The sequence below is a fragment of the Anoplophora glabripennis genome, unplaced genomic scaffold (genome assembly GCF_000390285.2).
Source record: "Anoplophora glabripennis isolate ALB-LARVAE unplaced genomic scaffold, Agla_2.0 scaffold139, whole genome shotgun sequence".
Classification (NCBI taxonomy): Eukaryota; Metazoa; Arthropoda; class Insecta; order Coleoptera; family Cerambycidae; genus Anoplophora; species Anoplophora glabripennis.
Window position 1 is genome coordinate 702,946 of NW_019417300.1, and position 25,736 is coordinate 728,681.

Sequence of the window (25,736 nt, forward strand, 5' to 3'; positions counted from 1 at the left end):
TATATATCTTCATCATTGTACTTTGTAAAAAAATAACTGTTGCTTTTTTTAACTACAGTAGTGTTATAAACAAACATAGATGAGCAAAATGTAAAAAAGATAAATATAGGATTATTATACGTAGGTACATATAATGCTTTTTTAAAAATAACCGTAAAAATAAGCTCTATTTAATGCAAATAGAGCGAATTCTCGAGCGGCTGTTGTCTGACCCTGAAAAAACTTAATTTCAACTTTTTGAAGTTTTTTTTCGATACGTTTCTTTGGATCAATTAGAACATACATCTATTATATTAATTTATAAAAATAACGTTTAGTAATTAAGCAATTAGTTTACATACGAACAATAAACGAACGAAATTAATTAACAAATAGCTGGAATAACAATTTCACGATCACTTGAATCGCCCTTTAGTACACAAGTTGATCATTGGATTGGCCGTCTTTTCCATAAATTTCATCAACATCCATCGCTTTTTGCAACGACAATGCGCAATTTTCGAAAACTGATTTTTCCGCTTACGACATTTATTTTACAATTAACAAATAGGTGAAAAATGACTTTAGGTATCTTTAATTGAAGGTAATTGAATTGCCTACAACACAAAAAAAACTAATTTTCCAATACGTCGTCTAGATTTTGATGGGCAGTAAAAAAAAGTGAAAAAAACATGTAATTTTGGCATTTATTTGCAATTTGTCAACCTAGAGTCACTTTTTTGGAATTACTTTTTTGATATTATCATTCTACATACTCTTCCCCGCAAAAACTGCAATAAAATGTCTACTAGTATTTTTTTTAATTTTCAGGTTTTTCTGATATTTCTGAAGTTATTCTTAGTTTCGTGATACTGAATTTTTTACTACTTTAATTATATCTACTTAAATATAAAATTTACTTCAACACCTCATAAATTGTAAGTATCTACTCAACATAGTAAATAAATAGTAGTGTGTTTTGTATTTGAGCTTTTCTTGACAATGAATCTCAATGATACAAATATTTGCATACGATTTTATTGCAAGAACTTGAGGAGCAAAAGCTTTTGAACTTGAACCGATAATGAAAAAATTTTAAAAAAGAATAATTTCTTTTAATTTGTAGAAAAAGTAAGCAATTTTCACATTTTATGAATCGTTTTTACCACGCTGTAAAATTTGAACAATTTAGTTTAATTATAGATATTCATATAATTTTAGAGAATTATACTGATATATATGTACTTCAGTCACATCGATGCGAAACATGCGATGCTCTACAATGTGCGTCGAACTCAATTATATCCTGCTACCTAGAATATAATTTTCAAAGGCAACCGGTCAAATGATTTGAATAGTTTAATAAATTTATACAAACTTTTGCGAATATTACGTTACCAAAACGTTTTTAATAAAAAAAAAAGTTAAGTCTTTTTAACCTTTGACGTCCTATATTTCTATTCCTTTGTTTATTTAAGCAATTTTCCCAAAGTTAAAAAATATAATTAAATCTGTTAATATTGCTCCGGCAATCTAAAGTTATTTTTAGTTGGGAAAAATATTAAAAGGTGTGCACACAGAACCACTTCACTATAAGACAGTTTACCTTTCGAAAATCAGTCTATTTTCCTTCTCGAGATTGACTTTTAAATAAATATGGCAGTTTGTTTATCTCCTTCCACTGGTAGAGATACCATTTGACATTTATTTTATTATTTCTTTGTTCTCTCATTACTTAGTGATTTGTTTTAAATATAATATGAGGAGTGTTATAAGTGAATACTTATTTTAATTGACTTTAATCCAAATATAGTCACTTAACAATGTGAAAATGACTTTATAATACCTTGAAAATTTTCTAAAAACGTATTCTTAATAGACAAGAGCAAAAAACAAACAAAAAGTATACTTATATTTCGTCCACAGTTTGTAGGATAATGATTGCATTTTAACATTAATATACAATTTATTTTAAAATGTTGCTATTTTACATTTATTTTTCAGTTCCTGAATAAAAGTGTATAATATTAACGCATCTGAAAATAACTGGATTAAAAACTGAATAAATTAAACTTATTTTAATAACTATTTACTTGCACTGTACATATAAATATATGAAAAATAGTTGACATGAAAAAAATTAATATATATATAAATTCTAAAAATAATTTCAATTAATTAATTATTTGCTATTTACTATGGCATAAAAACATTTCCTTTTTTAACCGCTTATTGCATTATACAATAATTTGTTGCAATAAATAATGTAAAATATGTTAAATAATGCAGTAAATATGGGCCACTGAATGTACAAAGAATTTTAGTTTATTTTAGCTATCATTACATATAATTCTCATTTAACATCAATCTCAGTAGAACATTCTAAATTATAAGGGAATATTTTTTTCAAATTTTGGTGAATGCGCCGGTAAACATTTTGACAGTATTTTAAATGCATTAAAATTATTAGACTCACATATTTCTCATAAGTACGTTTACTCACAATGTAAGTAGTCACTCGATTAGCTAAGTCTTGGCTTTTTGATTATTTTACACCGGCCTATTTCTGCTACTAGCTATGGATAAACACCGACGCTAGGAGACGAGCAACCCCTAACCTGCCTTTACTTGCCTAGCTTTGTTTCGACAAGGGACCAATAATTTTACATTTTTTCTGAGGGATGGAATGTTTTCCTACATATACCTCGCCTATTTCCTACATAAAAGTTCCACATTTAATTTTCTTCTTAACCGTCGTAGATCACAAGATAAGTAAAATTTTATGAAAATTTCTCGTTAGAATATCTGTAATTATAAATAGTATAAATTTAAACACATATTTTAAAGCTCTACTTATTACATCTATCGTACATTTAAGTTGTGTATGATCGCTACAACAGGTTGTCCAGGAAATGGTGAGCAATTATTAATTAGCTCTTCGAGAATTTTTTGTTTCTCATTAAATTCGTATAGATTTTGAGGAAAACATATGCAGTTTTAAGCTATTTCTACTAAAATAATCAATTTACTGACAACTGCATTTGAAGCTCATGAGCAAAGCAACAGTGGAACTTTTAAAACCACTATGCTGACAATAGTATGGAATCTATAGCTTTGTTTTAGTTCCCATAAAATCTGGTTCCGAACCGTTCTAATCATGCGCAGTCTGAAATATGCGTTCGTATTTACTTTGAACGGTTCAAAATTTCACAGATGTTTGTTTTGGTTTTATTCGAACTTGATTCGGAACCATTCTGAATCTTCCGAAATAGTTCTAGCTCCCTAAAAGGAATTGCTTAGAACTGTATTATTTGGCGCATGCGTAGTTATTCCCATTTTCTCAAGCTCCGTTTGTCATTCATAATTTTTTCATTTCCTGTTTTTCATTTAAGAAAGTATCTTTTTATTGGGTTTTATGAGTATATTTTTGTAATGCGTTCTGGTTTTCAAATAACTCCGGATAGTTCCGAATCGTTCAGAATTTTGTCTATTGCGTTTATAGTTCTGCGATGATTCTGGACTGTTCAGAAATAAAGAACCAAAACAAAGCTTATATCTTCATTGCTTTTATCTGAATTTTACCTTCATCGTTTTTATCTTGAAAGTGACATGAAATAAGTACATCTTTTTGATAAACATGTTGATACTTTTAGAAAACGGCTGTAAAAATTTAAAAATTGGTCCTATAAATGTAAATTGAATACGGTATTTGAAATAATTATAACGAGTTGATTTCCAAATCTCAAATTCAAGAACTAAGATAATAAAAAATGTACTCATATCCAATCCTATCTATATCCAAGGAATTGCCCCTACTGTCCGGGACACTCCGTATAGATCACTATTTGTTTTAATATCATATACAGGGATTTGATACTTAAAATATTCTTTACTGGCAGACATTTTAGGTATATGTACTTTAGGATGGTAAAAAAAATAACGTTTCTCTTGTGAAAATATGTTAGTTTATCATGTTTTAAGATTCCCCTCAAAAAATCAGCTCAAAAAAATTTTTTTAGAGGTCGCTCAAGATTTTTAAAAATTTGAAAAATCGTCAAAAATTAGTTATTTTTAAATTTTCTTCCTCATTATTTTATCAATTTCTAAGCTGAAATAAATCTCGATTCTGAAAATTTCAAATCGATGTTTTAATTTCTAAAGGTCACTCATAATTATTTTAACTTTCAGATAGTGTACCTACCTATGTTTTCGAGCGACCTCTAAACATAAATATCAACAAACTAATATTTTTTTATTTTATTTGATGAACTCACAGTGCGGCAGTAAATTTTGCCTCGAGAAATTTTTTAAAAATATTTTATATATAGTTTATTGTTATTTATTTTGTGTTATTTGTAAACTTAAGTAAAGTAATCCAGTACTCCGCAGTTTTTCCGTACTATAACCAACACTTGCGCAAGTTAAAAATTGATAAGCATGAGGTCATTATCATGAGTTTTTTGAAAACCTGTAATTCCAAACATTTCTTACTTTCCCTTTTAACGGGTTACAAAAAATATACAGCATCCTACGAACTGAAATAAAGTAACTCAGACAACATTTCAAATAAAAGGTTACAGTTTAGCGAGGGTAGTACAACTGTTAAATTAAAAGATAACACTGCAATTCTTATTCAAAATATGCATAATTCTGTAGAACCATCAAGATCTCAGTTCATTTGCCGGCAGTTCTTGCCAACCCATCTCGTATTTAGATTAAGACAACTATCGCTGTGAAAATCACCAACTAATTAGAATAGTACGCTGCATATCTCTTAAATCCGTGCTGTGGAAATAATTTTACTCATCTTAAATTATTAGGCATGTCTTTTGAGTAATTAGTTTAACTAATCTTGTATAATGTTCTTGTTTGAGTCTGGGCTTTTGAATATGATTTGGAATAAAATAATAACTAAACGCATTACGACAAGCTTTATGTGAAATAGGAATTAGTGTTTCTATTTATACTTTTCCCAGCTGACAGTCAATCGGCGATTTGCGCTCAGTCAGATAATTGGCATTCTAAACGTTTCCTTATTTTGATTATCTAAATTCAAATTTACAACACCCTGTATAGACACTGTCAGCGATCTTGTCGTATCTATTTGTATCAAGAAGTACACTGAAAAAAGGATTTATTTGGGTTAAATGGCTATCGTTTACCTTGAACTAATCCTAGTTTTGGATATTGCCTATAGAGTATAAAAGTATATAATAATAAGTTCATAGTTTTGTAATAAATCTTATTTGAATGTTAATTTATTTTTACTGTAATATCACATTTCACATCTTTATTATTAATGTACTTATTAATTAATGTAATTATTAATTAACATATTTTAAGATGTAGATGACATAAAATTATTAGAAATATATCTTAGCTTAATGTGAACTAACAGTTTTTCAATGAAAATAGGTTACTTTAATATTATAAATCAATGGTTTATAAAAAGTGAATTGTTTTTTTCACTAATATTGGACGTATTTATTTCTTGATTAGTCTAAAAATTATGTACTTTCCTAAATTTAATTAAACTGATAATTAGATAACTTATCTAACTATAAGTTTATAATTATATTTGGAAAGGTACATAGTGTTGAGATCTACTAATAGAGATGCACATACGAGTACATACAATACTTTTATTTAATTTTTGCTAAAAATTTATTTTATACATCCATGTTAATTATAGGAGCAAACGGAACACAGCACTTTGTAACTATATGCACATGTTATATTATGAATTTGATCTAACAACAACAAGAAACACTACCTATTGATATAGTCCTTATTGTCCTACTGGACCACACATTACACTACAGGCACCATGCATACATAGTCGCCATGATGGCAAAGACACGACTGTCAGGAGAACACAACTTGGTCACGTGATTGGAATAATTTTTAAATAATAGTTTTTACTATTGAACTGATAATAGTTTTAAACTATATAAAAATTTAACTTTTATAACCAGCTAGTTCACATTTAAGAAATTATATATTTGGAATAATTTTCCTTTAAAGTTTAATTGTAACGTTTGATAGGCCAATATAAAATAATATTTATTAAATAAAAACAAACATAAATTTATATTAAAAATTTATTCTTTTAATTCGCCTAACAAATATTCTAAAATCATAAATGGTTATAATAAATCTAATTTGTTAATTATAGACAAACATGTTGCAAACTCTTTCTTTTTTTAATTCATACAAATCAAATGACTTGTATTGAATGTAACTGGTTTATCTCAATGTAATTAGCATAAATGTAAACTGACTGCATTCAAAACAACCGATTGCTTAAATAGAAAGTAATTGTGTTTTCAGTGTAGTGTCACATCTGCAGATATCTCACAAACAAAAACTTACCGGGAAAACAACTTCTCCCACGCATACCGTTCGCGTATAGCAAAATTAATCTCGGTTCAATTAGAGGTCGGAGTGAGTAAATATAATAATAGTTATCAAAGTGACAGTTTAATTTGTGTCCCACTCTTAGTTAAATATAAAGTGGCTTTGTGCGACGCTTTCGGATTTGGGCTTAGAGGAAAAGGATTCAGAGTTCACAAAAGAGACTAATTGATCGTTTCATGCAAACAAAACTTTTCTAATTTCTGAAAACACACCTCACAGCCACATTAAAATATAGTTACATTAATATGTGATACCGTATATGTGAAACGTGTGTTGATTAGATGTCCTTTACAAGTTACATCGATATTTAATACGAAGTTAATATAATTACTTTGCTTCTCTATATAAAACTTAAAAATTTGGGCTGAAAATTGTTACAGTTTAATTAATTTTTATACAGTGTCTCAAGAAAAGGATTTAGCTGGCTTTTCGGATAAAAAGTTACCATATATTGACATTCAAAACAGTTGAGTTATTATTGATGCAAAATAAAATAATCAAGTCAGAATATAATTATAACCTACAGCGTACCATTTTTTTTGTCTTTATTTGAATAAACAAACACATACATTTAAATTGCCCAATTCAAAAGATATTTTTAAAAAGTTATAACAGTGTTTATCAAGCCACGAATTAGTATGATTTTCGCACCATATCCATGGCCACCATATAGTCAACGAATCTTCCCAAAAAATACATTTTTTAATATTTTATTAACACTAGAAGACATAAAATGAAGAAAATAATAAGTAAAAAAAATGATACATTCTAAAATGGTTGAACGAGACATTTTACCAGTAAAATAATGAATAAAAAATTAAAATTTGACATAACTAAAAAAACTAGACAATAACGCACCAGCACCATAATACCAGTTGTTTTATATGCCTCAATAGTAAAAATCCACAGTATTTCAATCTGGATAACGTGAGGACCACGAAAATTCAATTCCTCGACATATCCAACTCTGAGGAAATTCCTAATTGAAATAGGTTCCGACAATACTGTTATAATGGGCGGGTGCATCATCGTGGAATCACATTTTTTGGCAAGTCTGCAGAGGAACTTCTATTTTTTTTTTAAATTTGCTTTGTTTTCATGCAAATCAACAATTTTCAAATGTACCATCATATACGCTGTAGGTAGTTCCCTGAGTCAATACATAGAATTTCGATACAATCGGTCAAATATAATATTTATTTTATACACCGTAATATGGTAAGAATTTAATTAAAAACCTTTTTTCTCGAAAACCGTCCACATTAGGAAGTTCTAACAAGAGTACATTATTTTTAGAAAATAAAATTGTACATTAGAAATTGGAGCCCGAATGGTGAAAAACCTAACCATAAAAAAATTAGAACTTATAATGTAATAGAAATGTACCATAACTAGCGCCCCCTATGCATGAAATATTAAAAAAATAATTAGACCAGCGCATTTGGCATCCTTAAAAACTCGGGAATACCAAATTTCATAAAAATATTTCTCAGCGTTTGGAAATTTTAGTAAAAATTGTATTTAATCTCGAAAACAAGAGGAGATGGACATATAGTTCATGAGACAAAAAATTCTTATTTTTTGTCGTACTATCACCCCCCTGTATTTACGGGAGGTCTTTCTGAAACACCCTGTATATGACACAGGTATGTAAGAGACAATTTTAGAACTATTGTTTGAGATTTTTCCGTGATTCGATTTCGGTACTTAAAAGTGAAAGCTCTTTTTTTGTTTATACCTTAATAATACCTCCGATACGGAAATTCAGTTTTAGCTGCGGATGTGGATCTGTACTACGATTCTTGCAGGCATTGCCGAGTTTTACATCTCGCAGGAGTATTTCATATCGAATAATAATTTATCTTCCAATAATTTTTCTCCGTTCAGGCACTCTGTTTCCTTTTCAGGTGGTTTCTAGAACGTTAGGTACGTCTTCCACTGTAAAGTTAAAGAGAGTAACACAGTATCGGCAATGTCAACTAGATATTATTATATAGAATACTCTGTATTTGGAAGTTATTTTTATAACAAGCATGCATTCATTCCGGGTAATAAAAAAACTGGCCCGTCTTAATTCTACAATATACAGGGTGTTTAAGAAAGAGTATAAAATATTTAAGGAGGTAATAGTATGAACCAAAATAAGCAGAAAAGTCGCAATAAACATGGGTCCGCAAAGTAACGGTTGCGGAGGTATCGAATGTTTTATGTTTTTTAGCCCCTTTTTTTATTTTGCAAAAACGTTGTGTATTTTCTTATAATAGTTGGTTGATGTTTAGTGAAATAAACAGTACGTATTTGACAGTTGTTTTCAGTGCACAAGTTTTCGCTATGGCTGGTTACTCTAACGCAGAATTAACAGACATGCATTTCATGTATGGTCGTGCTAATGGGAACGCCACCGAAGCGCGACGTCTTTATGTTGACGCTTATCCAAATCGCCAGATTCCTTCACAACGCATGTTTGGAAGAATTCACCAAAGATTGCGTGATACCGGTTCCTTGAGCAAACAGTGCCATTTATCCGGAAGACCAAGGTCGGTATCCACTCCTAGAGCAGAAGAAGAAATTCTAGCACTGGTAGAGCAGAATCCAGGTACGAGTGTGCGGAGAATATCAGCCGAGGTAGGAATTAGTGGTCCTCTTGTTTGGAGAATCCTTCACGAGCAACTGCTTTATCCATACCATGTGCAACGAGTACAGGCCTTAAATCCAATAAATGATCATCAAGCACGTTTGGTTTTTTGCCGCTGGTTTCTACGTCATGATGCTGAAGACCCTCGTTTTCTTGCAAACATTCTTTTTACTGATGAGGCCGGGTTCACAAGAAATGGAGTGTTTAATTTTCACAATACGCATATTTGGGCCGACGAAAATCCTCATGCTCTAATAGAATCTGGACATCAGGCACGTTTTTCATTAAACATTTGGATGGGTATTGTAGGTGACAGGTTTCTAGGTCCTGTTGTTTTACCAAACCGATTAACAGGCGCTGCTTACCTCAACTTTCTGCAGAACACACTGTATGAGTTTTTGGAAGACATTCCTTTGAATCAGAGGCAACAAATGTGGTTCCAGCATGATGGTGCTCCAGCTCATTTTTCCATGGCCGTTAGAGAGCATTTACACCAAACTTTTCCACATAGATGGGTAGGAAGGGCCGGACCTGTTTTATGGCCTCCAAGATCGCCTGATCTGAACCCTCTAGATTTCTTTGTTTGGGGATATTTGAAGACATTAGTGTATGGTACTCCTGTAAATAGCCTGGAAGAGCTGCAGCTACGGATTAATCAAAAGTGTCAAGAAATCCAAACCAAGGAGGGTGTTTTCGAAAGAGTTCGAATATCGTTGAGACGAAGATGTCGTGCCTGCTTGGAAATGGACCGAGGGCACTTTGAACATCTTCTGTAACTTTGTTTTTTGTTTGTTAAAAGCTTCCTTTGTCGGTTTATTCCTAATAAAATAAAATGTTTGAAAAACGAATAGTGGTCCATATCTCCGCAACTGTTACTTTGCGGACCCATATTTAATAAGACTTTTCTGCTTATTTTGGTTCATACTATTACCTCCTGAAATATTTTACACTCTTTTTTTAACACCCTGTATATGGTTTCGTGGTAAACTTTACATATGCAAGCCTACAGGTCAACCAATAGAGATTGTTTGGCACATTTAGATATTACAGCAAATTTCATGTATTAACTTTTGAAAAATACTAAATGAAAATCCAAGTTATTTTCCCAGCAAAGTGAATAATTTTTTTTTAACAATAAAAACTGCAAAAATGACATTTTGTTGTTTTTTTATAATATCGCGAAAAATCATCATGGAATTATGGAATCATGGAATCTCAAAAGGACTTTTGTAGAGATTAAAAAACCTATAAAATGTTTTTTGTGCAACCCGATCGGTTCATTTTTTACGGAGAAAATTCAGAAAACCCTCTAAAATAGACCTTTTTTCAAAAATTTATGTAGTTTAATCGTGCGCAAGATGGTTTCTGTCCGATGCATAGTTTTTGCACAGCTTGCCGATTTATCAAAAATGGTCCGATTTAAATTTTGAAAACGGCATCTGAAAGTAGACAACAAAATCTCCAATTTGTATATCTCGGATTTTCACCTGGATGATGGGAAATATACTAAAAATTCCCTTGAAAGTCGCCCGAAACGATCGAAAGTACGCTCGAGCTAGAGTCCTCCGCTCCCTCACTACACCGCTACCTGACTCTTTAGTGCTATAGCTAAAATAATATGGAAATTCAAAAATAAAATGACAATATTTGATTCGGTAGGAATTTTGAAGTTCGATTTACAAAATTAACATCAAATCAATGAATTATAATATTTCTTAACAATTTTCATGGGTTGTATTGTGCCATTACCTAAACTGCCACAAAATAATAAAATTTAATAGTTTTACGAGCTACAAGTATTTACCGTACCCCTCCTGACAAATTTTCTGTGCACGCCCATCACACAATTATGCTGCTGCCGTGGTGATAGACAAAACCATCACAAAAAAGGAATTAGAATAATACCCCCATTTTTTAAATTTAAGATGATGTACCTAGCGCAATAAAGAATATGAATATAAATAAACGACGAACAACAAAGTAGCTGGCGAGCCCACAACTTCCCTTTAATGGTTAGGGGTAGGACAGTGAACTGCACAACAGTGCATATATGTTTGTACAGTGTAAACAAACTTTCGACACTCGCTTTTCCGCGAAGAAAAGGAGGGTAGGTAAGATATACGATTCGTAAGAAAAAATGAATGATTTGTGGACGAGTTATATTGATGATATTATCAAGTTTGTAATTTTTGATACATATATAATAATTACTTCTTTTATTTCAAGTAAAAAGTCTATTATATTTCCAAAGTTTTGTTAATAATTCTTGATTATAATCTTTTTTTACTTTTGCATTGTTAAAACAAGAAAGTAATTCATTAATTGAAAATCTAGAAATATTACTCTACTTTAAATGAAGGTTTATCTAAGCTTTCCCTTTCCATTTTCTATGAGCTTAATGGTATATTATTATTAATATAAATGAGATTTTAATACTAATACTATTATAAACCTATGAGATGAAGAATGAAAAATGTAGCCAGCACCTGTTTAACACCTATTTATAGTTTGAAACGAACGAGATAATGAACAATGGTTTACATACCAATAAAAGCCAATATATGGAGACACAGTTTTCCATGAGGCTTTAAAATTATATCTTTTGTTTTACCACTTCTATAGACATGCAAGAATTTGAATCGAATGATAGGTATGGTCTATATAATAAGGTAACATTTATAAACTTTTGTACATCTGTTAAGTAAAGAAAATTGTATATGTTAGTTAACTTATTTGTTTTATTTGTCCATTATTGTTTATACATAAGTTCTTTTGTCAGGATTTTATATTTTGTATTTTGTTTGCTCTATTTTATGTAGTACTTTTAATTTTATATTTAATGTTAGTTTGTCTTTTTCTTTTTAAATTTAGTTAAGGTTTCCTGTTTCACCTTATCCTGTAATTGCGACTTTGTCCCGTTGGATATTGTAATTTCTAAATAAATAAATAAGTAAATATAAAAATTACAATATCCCCGACAGCAAATCTTGAAAACAATATTTACAAAAGTTTAAAACATATAATCTAATAAACAGTTACGTTTGATTCAAAAGCATACGTAAAAAATACTACTCATTACCTTCTTTTACATTTCGATTTTCTATCAAAATTGCATAAAAAGTGTGCTGGTCTACAATCAAATTTCAACTGGATATCTTAAAAGACAACGAAAATTGAATATATGTACGTATAGGTATAGTATGTAGGATCATATAAAGAAAAAAATGCTTATTATTGTAGAATACAGAACTGCCACTTTCTTTATTCTTTCCTATTTTTCTAATTCAAGGAACGAAAACATTATGAAGTAATGATATTCTTTGTTTTAAATTTTATATACGAGTATTATCGATTAAAAATACAGTTTAATAGAATTTTTTTAAATGTACTTATTTCTCCGTTATTAATAATAATATAAGCAATATGAAACAGTTTTCGATAGCATCGCAGCATACACTGGCGCGCATAAAGGCAATTTAAATACCCTTTCCTTTATAGTTTGTTTACGATGGAGTCCATATTAACTTGCTGCAACTATTAATTATAACGATCCCCGAGGAATAGTGACCCACCTTTTCATTAAGCTCAGCTAGTCCTCGATGCAAGGCAGCCGTGCATAAAATAATCCCATAATATCTGATTGAAGTTACTGTTTTAAGATGATGAAAGTAATTTCCAAATTAATACGGATATCGCGTAAGCGACAGCAATCCTGCGGAAACTTTATCTGTGTGGCTCTGCTTCTAAAACTGCCCCGGGCAGTACATGCAGCGCTATCAATTTTCAGTTCCTGCAGGTGAAAAGTTCGAGAAGACTCCTAGTTTTCACACAAATATGTGTTACATATAAACCTGATGTTTTTTAAATGTATTGTTGTAGCAAAATAATAATAAGAAACTTCTATATTATTTTTTGCGTAATTTTCTTATATAGAAATATATTTTTCCCAAATAATATCCAGTTCTGACCTGGTAGAAAACAGTGAGTCAAGTTAGAGACGTAGGAAATCTTCCATTTTTCTTACAGTGCTTTCAGTATCTTCCTTCCGGTACCCAAACAAACGGAGTTACCCTACAGGAAAGTAATCTAAAAGCTATTAGTATTGTAGCTCACTTCTAAAGTTATATTTCATTTATGATCGTGTTAGATGAGGTTTGGTCCAGATACTCCGGTAAATCTGATCTAGAATAAGTTGCATAATATGTACACTTAGCATTGGGCATTAACCTCATTTTGTGTAGATATCTTCACCGATAGTGCCCAGTATAGATGCCAACTAAAGTCAGCAAGTTTAATCTATTTCATTTTATCGTTTGTTAAGTTTTTATTCTGGTATTGTATACAACTGTCTTTTTCATATCCGCCCAAGTCAGGAGGTATGAAACTATACCAAGGGCTTTTTCTGATCCAATGAAGTCCAAGGTAATACCTTCTCTTCAAAAATTATGCTCTTTCCCTGAAGACCTGAATGACCACATATCCAAACCAAAGTGACAAGACCCTTTTAACAGTTCTTCTGTTACACTGGTAAGAACCAAGAGCTCTTAGAACTGTCTGGCCTCTTCGTAAAAAATTTGTATCGGTTTGCGTGTAGGTTGCAGTTGTTGCAGCCTCCATACACACACTTGATTAGACTTCTGCCTAAAGGATAGTTGCATTCCTGTCTACCTCCTTACACAGTTGTATACTTTGACCCATCAATTCCCACATCATCTGAAGATTTACTATCGTCTGTGAACCAACAGCTATTTGTCTTCCAAATATCAGTTTTGCTCCAAGAAAGAGAATGTTTGTAATTAATTCATGCAGGCATCATTTGAGGCCGCTGTCAGAATGCTTTCCAAATCTTCCATCATGTATTTCTTATGGTATATGGCATCAGCCTTCGGCATTTAATAGCCGTTTACCTTAACGTGTAACTACCCATGTGGTTTCTCCTTTCAGTGATATATAAAGAGCTGGTAAATCTGGGAGAACTTCTAGAATAGCTTATGGTGTGGAGCTGATTGCTTCAGTTCCAAGTTTGATTTGTTACTGTAAACCGGTGAGTTTTTCTTTGACTTTCCTTTAAATTTTGGACCACCAAACTATCGAACCATTTAAGATTTTAGGTCTGATGACCAACCCATATAGTTGTATTTGAATATACCCAGGATTTTCCACAAATACGTTGGCATGTCCACAATAACATTATTACTTTATGGAGGACGTCTCCATATGGGAGTGGGACGATTCTTAGATATATCGCCTCTTCTGAAAATGATGTTGTTTCACTCAAGAAGTACAGAGAGACAATATCGCTCATTCTTTTAGAAACAGGTCATTGAGTGTCAATTTTGTTGATTTACCCTTCTGAGAGGCGTATTGGTTAACACAAAAAGGACGTAGTGCACTCTAAGTAATTCCCCTCTCATTCATTGTCTTCTCCAGGCTTTTCAACTGAAATGATGTCATACTAATTAGTTGGAATGATTTGAGGCTTAGGTCTTCTCGAAATTTTGAAACCTGGGTATTTATTCAGCTGGGTTACATGCTAAACAGACACTTTAGATCTCCTAAAAGTCTAGACATCTAGATTGTATGGAAGACGTTTGGGAAAAATCTAGACTCTTTGATTGCATCATTAGGAAAAGGATAAGGAGAAAATATTTTATTTCAAACTACCTTGTTGTATTATATAATGTATAAATAAATTTTCACATTAAAATTATTTTTCCAGTGACTATAAAGACAAATAACCAATCAGTTCTATGATTCTGATAAACATAAACTTCAGCTTAGCTTTGCCAACAACATAGACAACATTGCAAAAACACTATTAATTTTCATGACTATACTATTTTATTTAGAATTTCACTTACGAAATAACTCAATTTTAAAATTATTAAAATAATGGGATAAGTGAAAAAGCCACTGTATTTATTTTAGAAAAATTGACGTCTATATAAAATATGAATAACTTTCAATATTGAATATTTACATACAAAATATTAAAAATAAAAGTTATATGTAAAATACAACTTTGAGCTAGCGAAAACACATCACTCACTGCGATTGTAATGCAAACCAATATTGTTGGAGGTCTTAGAATGTCATTTTCTTAAGATCAAATATTCAGTATGCGATTTTGTCTGTGCTTAAAGTTACCAAGAATTATGTCTGTACGGAGTTCCTTGGGGAGATGTATAAATATTGGAATAGAGAAGTCGTGGTACAATACTAGTCAAACATTTAATGAATTATGGTGAGGAGGTTTTAGTGTACATTCTAGCTGCCAAGTAATAGTGTTGAGTAGACACTTCTCTTTATAAATCTGATTTTGGAGAAAGTCAATTAATGTAACTCAGGTAGTACTTATGACACAACATGTAGAAGCCTTCGTTGTTCAGTAATATAAGTACGAGTATTAGAAACTTGTCTGTACAGGGTGTTCTGTAAGTACGTGTACAACGAGAGACCATAGCTTCCTGGGCTGAAACCAGGCCGATTTATGCAAGTCATTTGTGAAAAGCAATAAATAAAGGAAAAAATAATATACCAATTTTATAGATTTAGTTGCCAAGTGATTTTTTCATAACGTATACGTGAAACTAATGTTATAAAATATAATATTTATGTAGTTATTTATAAGAGATAATTTTTGAGTGCTATTAAAATCAGTTTTGAAAAGCATGATAGTTTCCATGAATCGAGGTTAATAAAATCCCTCTTTAATATTTTTTGTAAAATATGAATATTGTTTTAAAATATTAAATCCTTAACAAAATACGACACTCGTCACATATAATAATTTTCCGATGCGAAATGCCTATATGCAAATTTTGTTAGATACACCTTCCACCCATATCAATCAAAAAGTGGCAGAGACATAAATATCTACTAATTCTTGGTATCCAAACCACGACGAATTTTATTATTTATCTTATTACATTTTCAATTTTATATACCTCATTATGACGTAGCAAAATCAAAAGTACCTTCCGACGATATATTTATTTCGCGATAATTTTCACATTTTATTATGTCGTAAAACGGAAATTTAGTTGGTAGTTAGGATCTAGAATCTACAAGCACTTAATTGGTATCCGTGTAAGTTACTTAAGAAAAGGTATTGCTCTGATACAAGGCGTTGAAAATGCTCTTTGAATCCTAAATAAAATTCATCGATGAAAAACTTGTTCAGTGCCTCTGAATATTATTCATGACCTACGTGTACCTCCTCATACAGGGTGTTACAAGTTTGACTGCCTTAATTTTAAAAGCTGTTCGTTTGTCATATTTTTTTAACCTTTTCTTAATTTTTTTAGTTTTGTTTTGCAAAAATCAATACTTTTGTCGTGTTTTGTTTATCGTACCGTATAAGTTTATAAACATTCTGTATGTATTACCGGTACTTCAGTTTAGTAGCGAAACACCACTTAATATCAGCCGGCATAAGTATATAAAATCTAAACAATATAACATGTTTTCGATGCACATGCCTCTTCAGTGGCTAAACATAGGTTCATATTTGCATTTTCAGTGTAACTGCCACTTAATAAAATAAAATTATTTTAAAATTTTAACCTTTAATAAATTTCTAGTTTTGTAAGGTAAATATGTAACAATACTGTAAATGTAAGCACTTTATTTTCACAATAAAAATTAAAAAAAATAGAATGTATAGTATGGAGATTAATAATTTATTTTAAAATAATGCATGCGAAAATCAATTCTTATCTCAACTAAAATAAAATGTAATGTAATGGTCCTTCTGTTAATTTTATATATTTATATAGTTTTTATGCGTCACCATGTATAAGAGACCATGTATTCCTAAGGAAAGTTATCACATTTTAACAATATGCCTAAACAAACAACGAACCTTTGTTACTTTAGGGAATTCAGAATCGTGTCTTAAAATGTATATTTAAGGGTCAGTGGCTTAAATTCTTATATTTGTTATGGAAATATTTACTTTCACATTTCACATCAAAAAACGGAAATCAAACAAATCGTCAACTACCTAGGTAAGTTTGGAAAAGTCTAGAAGTTGGTTCACAATATGTACATTTATTTTAAAAGTGAATTAAAAATTTTAAATACTACCTGACAATTTTTATAAGCAACAAAGTGCATTTCTAAACTTTATGTGAGAATATATTATTATACAGGGTGTCCGCGTTTTTTGTAGTAGGACTTTCACAACTTGTATTAAAAGTCCTTTAAAAAAAAGTTTATGTAAACATATAGATGCGTCGTTTTCGATTTACAGTGTTCAAATTTAAAATGAGAATTGATTTTTTTTTCGTAAAACGAAAACCCCTTGTTAGACTTTGTTGAAACTTGGCAACTTTGTTTGTAATAATAATACTCATATTCTCACATAATTTAATTTGTCCTATTTTCTCCAGTGGCGTCACAACAAGATACCAGCTTGATAAAAATAGAAAAAAATATGGTACGCCACTGTTTTTTGGTAAGTTTGAATTCAGATTTAGCTATCAAAAATACAACTTTTTTGTTATTTACTTTTTGAATGACAAAAATGTAAACTATTATTGTGAAATATTTAGTAAATTTCAAGACACTTGTTTTCCAGTTTTGAAATAAATAAAATAAAATGTATCGATTTTGTAGTACGAAGATAGTGTTGTGCTTAAATTTTAGCTCAAATTTTAGTAATTATGAATCTCTTAAAACAAGAACTTGACTTTTAATCAAATTATGAATTTGAAAAATATGTAATTAAAGTACCGTAAGATTCACGTCATCCAAATAATAATCATACGTAATAAAAATAATTTAGGTACTTACCAAAAAGTAAAATTAAGTAATTTTTGTTTTCAAAAAACTTGTTTTCAACAATATAACTAATAATACGTATTGTAGCTCCATATCATTGTCGTTTGTGCGTGTGTGTGAGTTTGCTACTTTGCTTGGTCGAGTGTATGGTAAGTGTTTTATGGCAATCAGTAGCATTGTGTATTGTCAGCATAGAGCGGCACACGACCTGACCGCAGATTCTGCTAGTACGAGTATTGCCGCTTACTAGCACAATATAGATTACTACTGTTTACTTATTTGATTGTCGCCACAAAGTTTTCGATACGTTTCAAAATTTTTTCTTTACATTTTTGAGAAAATGTTTTGCTATATTCTTGCTTGTTTGTATTTAATCAAGTTCATATCGAAACGTGTACATAACCTTATTTCATAAGGGCTGGAAAAGATTATGTACTATATTAAGTTTCACTAGCTCAACGTTTTCAAATTACATGTAACAATATCGAAGTTAATAAAACAGAATATTCCCACCATCTTCGAACGTAATTAAATGAAAGCAAAAGTACTGCATTTGAATATATCTGACATCAACAGTTTAAATAAAATAAAATTGATGGATGTTCTAAGGCTAAATGATCTCATTTTCATTATGTGGTTGCGACAGTGAAATTTTGTTAGGGACATTTGATCCGAGGTACATTACTCTGCGACATTTTTCCAATAAATTTCATTAAAGGATCCGTTATTTTAAAACTTCTTATGGCACATTAGAGACTATATTGAACGCCACTAAACTCTTTTGAATTCAAAATTATACAAACGTATTTGATGGTGCCGAATGCAAAATATAAAAATAAGGGACAGACTTCAGGAAAATCATTATTAGTTTGCCATTTCTCATTAGTGGTGGATAGTTTTTCTCTCGAATTAGGTTACAAAAGTATGATTAATTGTAAGATATTTTGAAGGACTTTAGGATACAGTTAAATCCTTCTTCCTTATTATCAACTTTCAAATAAAAGTTTAGATACCCCGGTACTTAATACAAAAAAGTCGAGTACAAATGAATGAGGTCAAAATAATATCAGTTCTTCATATAATTTTTTTTCATAAGGGCCTTCGTTAACAAGTTACGGGACCTCAAAGGTGAAAATTAAAAAGTTATTTTTATTTACACTCTAAAACATTAACGTCAACATGATGCAAATTTAGTGATCGATAAAACATCCATACAGCTGGTTTTTGATGTTATAGGTGAAACTTTATTATGCCCAGAACGCCAGACACGGACTATGCCCAATAGTTAACAACCCAGAATTTTTGCATAGATGATCATTGCAATCTGCCTGTATCAGAAATAAGTTCTCTGAAGAATTTGCCAACGAACAACTCGGTTCAATTTCGTTCAACTCGCTAAAATTAACAATTTAGGAAATATTTGCGATTTTATGTCATATGACATCGAGCGGCGCCTCCACCATTTTTTGTTTTTAATTTTTTTTTGTTTTGGACGTGATTACTATATTAGAACCGCATTTTTTTTAAATAAGAGTAGAAAATCTTCTAATGCAATTTTCACTAACAAAATTTGACAAACACACTTTACACATAACACAAAATAGAAAAACAAAACAAGAATAAGTTAAAGTAAATTAAAAAAAAATAATTTGAAAGAAAGAAAACTATTAAAATATATTTTCAATATGGGCAACTTTCACCTCCACACACTTCCTAAGTCTACGAATGTTATTTGTTTGTACACGATAAAGTATTTCTTTGGTATGTCTAATATTATTGCAATGGAAATTAATTTTTTGTAGCAATTCATCCTTTGTCTGTACTAGTGTTACGTACACTAAACTTTTCAAGTGTCCCAACGGAAGAAATCCATCGGCTTAAAGTCTGGAGAACGTGGTGGCCAGGAAATTAGGCCTCCCCTCCCAATCCATTTATTATTATTATCTATAAATGGATAAATAATTTCGTACATCAATATTGAAATGGTGAGGAACTCCATCGTGCATGAACTAAACGTTTCTTCGGGTGTCTAATGGAACATCGTCTAATAGTGGCTGCAAATTATTATTTTGCAAAAACTCGAAATACTCATGTCCATTCAGACGTTCCTTAAAAACGTATAGACCTATTAAATTATTACCCCAGAAATGCTTTTTTGTGTACAAACAAATAACACTCGTAGTCTTAGGAAGTGTGTGGAGGTGGAAGGAGCTGATATTGAAAATGTATTTTGATAGTTTTCTTTCGTTTAAATTATTTTTAAACTTGTGTTGACTTATTCTTGTTTTGTTTTTCTATTTTGTGATATGTGTAAAATGTGTTTGTTAAATTTTGTTAGTGAATATTACATTAGCAGAGAGTGAGACTTTCTAAGCCCTTACTTTAAAAATATGTATGCTTCTAACATATTAATTAAGTGCAATTAGAATTGAAAAACAAAAAATGGTGGATGCGCCGCTCGTTGTGCACAGTGACATAAAATCACAAATATTTCTTAAACTGTTAATTTTACCGAGTTGAACCAAGAAGGTATTATCGTTGGCAAATCCTTCAGGAAACTTATTTTCGATACAGACGGATTGCGATCGTCATCTATGCCAAAATTCTGGGTTGCTAACCTTTGGGCATAGTCTGTCCCTGGCGTTCTGGGCATAATGAAATTTCACTTACAACATCAAAAACAAGCGGTACGCATGTGCTATCGATCACCAAATTTGCATCATGCTCAAGTTAATGGTTTAGTTTAGAGACTGTAAATAAAAATAACTTTTTAATTTTCACCTTTGAGGGCCCGTAACTTCTTAACGAAGGCCGTATGAAAAAAAATTATTTGAAGAACTGATATTAATTTGACCTTATCTATATGTATTTGACTTTTTTGTATCAAGTACCGGGACACTCTGTATACAGACACTTATTCTTATGGAAAATCTCGGGTTTAGAACAACCTTGGAACTGAATATAATTTTTCGATAAACACTGTTTAATAAAATGTGCAATTCCGCAAATGAATAACTTACCACAAGACTCTTCGCTTGTGCAATTAATGGATCTTATCGTTGCTAAATAATTTTGTAATCTAAAGTAGTTTCTAAGCAAGGGTGCTTATTCCAATTTTATATGACAAGAGATGAAGTTTGGGGGATTATCATCACTAATTTAAATCTAACAAAGTAAACGTACTTGGACCAACACTAAAGATAAGTCAAATCAGAGTATCTCCTATTTAGGAGAAATATTATAATAATTATAAACAGCTTTTCGTACTTTCGGACTGTTTAACCCCTTAAGTGGTATTAACAATAAATACAACGTACAAAAGCTAACGATTTATGCGATAAAATCTACCGACAATTATTCTATAGAAGCTCCTGGTTACCATTTACAGTGGATTAATATTTCATCAGTTAATCGCCACAGTTACTCTCAACAAAAGATGGGATCATAATATATAGTTCTATAAGTTTAAGACCTTTTAAACGATATATAAAAAATTTAATTTTAATTTCTTATGTATTTTATATTGTCTTTCTAACTTTTTCCTTTTCAAACTAAATATTTCTTGTTGGATCTTTCCTGTACTTAGCGTTATTATTATTGTTTTTATTTTTATCTAATACTAAATTTTATACTCACAACCTCTCTAATTAATTCTAAAAAATGATCGATTCCTTACAATGAGTCAATAAACAAATTTCAAATATATTAAAATTTTAAGGAAATGGACGAATAAATTTGATTCACTGTTTTGAAACTACTACTTGATATATGTATTAGCATACAACAGCTACATTTAAGTAATTTGTTTACAAGGTAATCGGAATTGTCTTCTGATATTTTTAGAATTTCAGGATAGATACATGAACATATAAAGCTATCTTCCTTTCTATAATATAAACTTTTCTATTAAAAGAGAATTAGAGAAGATGGTTGGTATTATGTTTTTTATGGACCTCTACTTTAGGAACATATTCTACTATAAAAAATGAAAAGAAAGTATACAGTATCAAGAGAGATGTTTTTCAAAAACTTTAACGTCAGTGCATCTCGAAATCGAATATTTTTAAATTTTGATTAGTAGAAAAATTTTGATGAGTAGAATAAGCTCCCAAAATAGTGGCTCACATTTTTGTCTCTTGTATATTATTCATATTTCAAACTTAGTATTAGTATTAGGGCATTTAGACACCAAATTAATATTAGTATTAGTAATTACCGAAATAATGTACAAATTGGAACCAATTATTATTACCCGAACAGGATTTATATAAATTTTAATTAATACCTGCTAATTACATTTAATATTTTTAAACTAAATTAATTATAGTACAATGACTAACTGAGCTGTGATATAAATACATATTTTTTAATATACCTAAAGAAAAAAAAGTTGGCATGTGGTACATAAGCTGTTATCAGCCTGTTAAAAGTCTGAAAAATGTTATTGTATGTTGGATTGAGATAATAATTCCAAACGTATGACAACTGCATGTGTTTGTTTTATTTCACTTGCACGATGTATGGAAATGAAGTGTTCTTTGTTTTCCATCGAAATAATAAAGGATTGACGTGTAAATAATAATTTCTGGAATTAAATACTGCTAGTATTTAGTACCTATGTTACATTAATTAATTAATAGTAACAGAAAAGAAGGTAAGTTACCGCCTAAACATGGGCAATTCACATTGGTGGAAGGCCAGTGATATTATATATAAGCGTTTGTAATAAAATATCATTATAAAAAATTTTGAAGCACATAATACTATATACAGAGTATCCGGAAGTTGCGGGTTTCCTCAAAGTTCCTTTTTTTATTAATAAATTGTTATTAATTTTATTCATTTGACTTTTTTTTCAAGTTGCTGCAAGATTATATTTTTTTTGTTTCTCAACTATTCAAAGAGAATATCATCAAACATATTAAAAAAAAATCATCAAAGTTATATAGATTTAAATATCTTAAATGGCCATATTGATCACAAACTTTTTTGTGTCTTTTTTTAACTAAACAGTTTAATATTAAAGGTTATTAAAAAATCCAGTCCATAATATTAATTGTTTCCAAGATATAATGCCTTTAATGTTTTGAGATACTCTTAAACGTAATAAGAATTTATTTGAACGTAAAATAAAATGTTTTATATAATTGTAAGTAATAAAATATACCAAATAATAACTAATTACATTACGAAATTTAAAAATAAAAATAATTTACCGGGACTGAAAGAAAAATGTGATCGCAAAATATTTTTACAAAACTTAGAATGTTTTTTTTTTTGGAAAACAGGTGGGTCAGTTAACACATCGATCTAATTTGGGCATCCTTTACTTTACATTTATTTATTATTCACATAAATGTCCAAATGTTCAACATAATCAACATGATCTCAAAAAGAAGGCATTTTGAGACATATTTTTATATAAACATACCTACATCTCAAAATGTTCTGTTTTCGAGATACATGATGTTGAAATTTAAACATTGTTTTTATATGTGGAAAATGGAAAATGAAAAGAATAAGCAATCCAGTTTTTCCTTGTTATAATCTCCTTCGATATTTGTTTGGGTACCTTACAATAATGTAATGAACCAAAATACTGCGACTTTATCTATTACTGTTACGTAACGATAATAAAGTAATATTTTCATTATTGACAGCTCTTTTAATGGAAAACAATATAAAAATTGCAATTTTATTTAAAAAATTACCAAGAATTACTGATTCCAAGTTTCCTGTAGCATTAAACATTACTACCGACTTGTATTTCTTTGAACCTCCAGAGTTATAAAAGTGTGTCCCTCGGAAATAATATATCCTCTACACATATATAAACGATGACGTGCTATGAAAAAAAGAATGAAGCCAACATAAATAATTTAATCGAAAGTAAGGTGATAATGTGTAAGGAACAAAGAAAAGACGGCGAGAGGAAACAGATCGCCTATAAACAATTTTTACTTTTGTTATTTTACTTTTACTGCTTGGTTATGGCTTGGCAACATTTCTTTTTACTTTCTTAATAAATTTCTATGTTAGGTATCTTGTCACATCGGGAATCATATCTGTTAATAATTATAACCAGTTGGAAGTAATTTTTCATAAAGTACATCTAGGATTAAAATAGAATTAATTAAGTTACGCATTTTTTTAAATAAACTTCTACAAATTCAGTGTTGCCAATTTACATTGTATTAAAACTTTTCTGAAAGCTCATTATTCGGCTTGTCATCATTTCATATTTACTAGTTACGTTCTTAATTATTGAACAACAACAATTCATTGTTGAACAAAAAGTGAATTTATATTATATTGTGCCTGTGTTATTATAGGTAGGTATATATTATAAACGTTGTAACATAATTATATATTTTAATTTCACATATACTTATCAGAAATTTGCGAAATTACTAGTAATTTATTTATATGTAAACAGAATAATGTCAATGGCATTGAAAATACAATTTTATTATTTTTAATTTCATTTTTGTATATAATTATTAACAGAACTTACAAAAATATGTGTAATGTACTAAAAGCGGCACGCGAAGAAAGGAAGAAATACCGCATTTGTCCCTTTCCAGTCGTCAACATAATTTCATTTTGTACACTTTGCCGCTGACAAATAATACGTTTACCGGCACTTCTACCTAATCCAATATCACTTACTTCCACATGTGCGAGTACAATAACCGAATTCATTTTGAACATAAAAATGATTTTTTACCTTCTTGTAGAGAATAATTGAGCGTCATCTTATTACCAACCAAATAAAAGAATCCAAAATTAAACCGAAAAATGAAGGAGAACAAACAATTCTGTATCTTTATCTAACTGTATCATTCTGTAACTTTATCTATTCCTTTTTCCTCATTTTTAGGTATATTATGATACGAGAGTACGTCATACTTTCTATATTTAGTAAGATTTGCAATCGTTAATATATATAGGGTGTTTCTGAAATAAATACGTTCCTTGAAAAGGGTGATCGAGGGCAAGAAAATGAGCAACTTTTATTAAGCAAGTGATGGTTTAAAATACTTCTGTTTTCGAAAAAATTAATTAAGAAAATTAACCATAAATATAAGTCGATCCTGTGCATCTTGTGCACGTGCCTGGCCGAATGCTTCGAACTCGTGACGAGGGAGGGGGGGCAAGGACGGCTTTAAATTTATTTAAACCTGAATGTGAAAATTTTTTTATACTACCAGTTGTTTAATAAAAGTTAAAAAGTTATTTTCATGCCTTTTATCACCGTTTACGTGATGCACTTATTTCAGAAACGCTCTGTATATGTATAGGTATCAGTTTTTGTTTCATTTCAGCCTTGTTTGAGGTGATATTGATAAAAGAAGAACACTTTCTCATGGCAACTTATTGCCCTCTGTCGAATGGCATAATCAATTTTTATATTCAACGTTTTGTCTCTCCAAGACCATCTTCAGCTTCATTTTTCTAAATACGACCCTGCAAATTTTATTTATTTTTTTGCAAGCCTTCATGACCTTCAATACTGTACTGCCTCAGCCCGAACCAGATTCAGACGTTTTGTCTCGAATAATTCATCTTCAGTGTATTCTATCCAAATTTATCTAAATTTTTTATTTAGATTTCTATGTTTATCGAATTATCGTACTCTAAGTCTCGTTAGACCCTGTGAAATCCACCTAGTTATTAAAACTATTACCATCACACGTTACAATGAAACATTATCAGAGTTTTACTATCACCTGAAACAAGGCTAAAATGAAAAAAAAAAACAGATTTCCAAAATTTCGTTTTTTTTCAAATATTTCGAAAACTAATCATGTTAGCCTTGATTTTTAGTGGCATAATGTTGATCCCCTGATTATGCAACTTTGCCTCCATTTAAGTTACTTCGTATCTCTTACCGTTTCCAAGATCCCTGTAGTGAGAAGCG

The 25,736-nt window shown here is 30.3% G+C and overlaps 1 protein-coding gene across 1 annotated transcript in view; it reads right to left on the reverse strand.

Annotated features, from left to right (window-relative positions):
- Positions 1–25,736, reverse strand: part of LOC108906353 — a 68,622-nt gene that overhangs the window by 13,913 nt on the left and 28,973 nt on the right. The gene's annotated exons all lie outside the window — the stretch shown is intronic.